Consider the following 4071-nt stretch of genomic DNA (forward strand, 5'->3'; position numbering starts at 1 on the left):
GACGTACACCTGCCCCGGCCTTGGTTGCCTGGAAGTGGCACGAATGTGGCTGGACGTACACCTGCACCAGCCTTGGTTGCCTGGAAGTGGCAAGAATGTGGCTGGACGTACACCTGCACCGGCCTTGGTTGCCTGGAAGTGGCACGAATGTGGCTGGACGTACACCTGCACCGGCCTTGGTTGCCTGGAACTGGCAGGAATGTGGCTGGACGTACACCTGTACCGGCCTTGGTTGCCTGGAAGTGGCAGGAATGTGGCTGGACGTACACCTGCACCAGCCTTGGTTGCCTGGAAGTGGCACGAATGTGGCTGGACGTACACCTGCACCAGCCTTGGTTGCCTGGAAGTGGCACGAATGTGGCTGGACGTACACCTGCACCGGCCTTGGTTGCCTGGAAGTGGCAGGAATGTGGCTGGACGTACACATGTAAAGATACAGTACATGTGCAGATGCAATGATGTAAACTGTGATAGGAACTGCTCCAGGCCGCCAGCTTTGTACTTTGGGTCGGATTTCAGTGAGCACAGCAACTGTAGCATACTAGTAGGTTTTGTATGATGCAGTGCATGTTCTGTTTCAATTCATTTCCGTTTTTTTCATTACTTTATTTCAAAACTGATTTCAGTGCTCCGGTTTGCGAAGACCAGCTCTCCTCCCCCCCCCCCCCCCCACCCTCTCTATGTTTGTTCGAGGGGCACTCAAGTCATGCAGTTATGTGATTACAGTGTAACATTCACGTTTCCTTGTAAAACGTGTTCAGATACGAAGTTTGACTGGTACGCAGTTCCTGGGTACCTGGGTACCTGGGTAGGTCTACCTGGGCGAATTATCTGTCCAGTTGTACTAATCTTGTACATAGTCCAACCGCTATCTCCAAACACGCAGCATTTTCTTTGAACGTTCCCTCGTTCTAGCATTACCAGATTATTGAGCAGTCTACGTGTGCCTGTGACTGTCAGCGTCACGTACATACACCCTTCGTTTCTTACCGTGTTGTGCAGTCACTTCACTGCATGGTGCATTTGAAAATCCGTGTTCTCTGTACCATCATCGCATGTCCTCTCTTGAAGCTTAGTCTCTCTGGCTCTCCAACAGTTACATAACTGACTGTACATCCACTGACAGCAGCAGCAGCAGCAGCGCCAGTGGCAGCGGAACAAACCCTGCAGTAGATCTGCAATAAACCCGAGGAACAAGCCCTGCAGTAGATCTGCAATAAACATGTGTTCTGGTTTCTTGCCATACACTACAGCAAAGGCAAACTGTCGCCACTAGAATGAAGTTCTGAAAAGCCACTGAAATATTCTGCTGCAGAAAAGAGAACATGAAACTCAATCCGTTCGCATTTCCAGGAACGCATCGACTTTCACTGATACGGACACAATAGACCAATCCCGAAAAGATTGTCTGGGTTCGAAAGGGGGCATGTCAACTGAGAGTACACTGTATAACACATACATGGCACTACCTGATCAGCATGCGGCACAGGACGTGTTTGATAGTTCGCGTGTGAATGCGAGGGTAAGTACACGGTTTTCTCGTTAGTTGAATGCAAGAGAGACGATGCGGCAGAAAGCAAAGCCCTTTGTAGTTTTCTCTCTCGCACTGGTAATGGTCTGCTGTTGGAGTTGAAATGCTAAGACATAATCCTTGTTTCGCTCTTCTGTGTAGTGTGAAGGGGTCAACGAACATGTAGAGCTCACTTTGATGAAGTAGGCAAGGCTGTGAGCGCTGTGGCTCAAAGCTATAGGCCCTAAATCTTACGAGATATTTCGAGTGCTATTGTTTGTTGCGAGCGCTTCGTCTTCGATGAGTCCTGCCTCTTTCCTGGCAGCTGCCCTCCTATAGGACCAACCACGAAGTGACTGTACTCATCTGCAGCCGATCAATGTTATATTGCACAAGAAGATATCGTTTTCGCCAAGCCAGTGCCCCGCCAAAGACCATCGCCGTGTCACACCGTCGGAACGAGTTCATGATGAGAAACATCATTCGCGCGAGCGTGATGAAGAACTATTTCGAAAGACAACATAGTCTTTACCCGCGGGACGACAACTATGCGCACGTCCTGCAAGGGGAGAATATCACCAGCGACATCAACGAAGACGACGGCAGTATTTCGGAAACCTGGAGTCAGCGGAGGTCGTCAAGCTCCTCCGCGACCCGGTACATGTACAGTATAGGTGACATGTTGACACGAGCGTGCGGAAACACAGCATACACTGTAGTAATGTTGCGAGAGTTTGCGGAAGGAGCCCAAGTCGGGAAATCCATCAGCTCCAAAAGCTACCTGTAGGTGGGCGATCAGACTCCAGCTTCAGACTACAACATTCAGGACTTGTAAATAGTTGAACTTTGTGAAGCAGCAGATCGAGAAGTAAGTTAGTTAGCTGAAATCGTAGCTGTCGCAGTATGCCGGCGCTATGTAGCTTGCATTTTTTACGGAGAGTTGATCGCCACGCGAATGTTTCTCTCCTCACCGAGAGCTAGCTGGCCTCCAAACTCCGTCAGGGTCTGCCTAAGGTACCGAAGGTCCTTTGACTAGCTGCTGGCAGGACTCCATCAGATCCCTAAGCTTCAGCTCGGCGAGCAAAAGTCTCTCTCTCCTCCGCCATGAGCTGACACACACAAACTGAATACAAAACGATGTACTTCACACGTGCTGGCTTGCACGCGTGCCCCCTTTCACGAACCCAGACAATCTTTTCGGGATTGGTCTATTGTATCGAAAATGCTCTGTAAGGAATCGAAACTTGTAGTCTCGGCAAGTTTCTATCGACTCTCGTATTTCGATTCTAGCGCAGACATACAATACGATTACCGGTATTATGTACAATACGATTACCGGTATGTATCACGGACCCTACTAGTCTACTACTACATGTAGCACTAGCACAGTAGCAGGTAAATGTAGTACTGCATACTGGTCCTTGCGGGTGCGGACAAGGGGAAATCCCTTGAATCCCCTGCACTACACGTATCCCGCCCTGACTGACAAGTAACGCACGCGCACGTACAGTTCTGACAGGGCTAGCTCAGGGCCCGGTACGCGGTACGGCGGTAGGGGCATCAGATCGACCTCATGAATGAAGTAGCGCCACCGTTCGAGCGCAATGAACAGGGTGTGTGTGTGTGCGCGCGTGCGTGTGTTTGTGTGCGCGCGTGTGTATGTGTGTGTATGAGGTGCAGGGGCCATGTAACGAGGCCTGGCGCAAATATTCATGACGCCCAATTCTTTGTCCCTGGCATGGTTGCTGTCACTCTCTCCTTTGTAGCTTGGTATTATTTCCCACTCCAGATCCCTGCTGCTGCTTTGGAGATGGTAAGTTTTTTTATATACATGTACATCTGCATGTAAGAAATAACCAGTCAACCCGTGACCATCATAGCTATGTACCAATACTGGCTAAGAGTAAGCTTCACTGGACACAAGTGAAATCTGGGTAGCTACGTACACAATAGGAGTCTTTTCTGCGTTTATCCTGATAGCAATGAAATTTTTTCTCCAAAGCCAGAGGCCCGAGCGTACCTTGCCAGAGTGCTCAGTGAGCTGTGAACAACGCAAACAGAAAATGCACTACCCCACATGAGAGTGCTCAAACTTACAAGTCAGTGAGCTCTGGATAACGCAAACAGAAAATGCACTACCCCACATGAGAGTGCTCAAACTGACAAGTCAGTGAGCTCTGGATAACGCAAACAGAAAATGCACTACCCCACATGAGAGTGCTCAAACTGACAAGTCAGTGAGCTCTGGATAACGCAAACAGAAAATGCATTACCCCACATGAGAGTGCCCAAACTGACAAGTCAGTGAGCTCTGGATAACGCAAACAGAAAATGCACTACCCCACATGAGAGTGCTCAAACTGACAAGTCAGTGAACTCTGGATAACGCAAACAGAAAATGCACTACCCCACATGAGAGTGCTCAAACTGACAAGTCAGTGAGCTCTGAACAACGCAAACAGAAAATGCACTACCCCACATGAGAGTGCTCAAACTGACAAGTCAGTGAGCTCTGAACAAGCAAACAGAAAATGCACTACCCCACATGAGAGTGCTCAAAC

The sequence above is a fragment of the Sycon ciliatum genome, chromosome 3 (assembly GCF_964019385.1).
Source record: "Sycon ciliatum chromosome 3, ocSycCili1.1, whole genome shotgun sequence".
Lineage (NCBI taxonomy): Eukaryota > Metazoa > Porifera > Calcarea > Leucosolenida > Sycettidae > Sycon > Sycon ciliatum.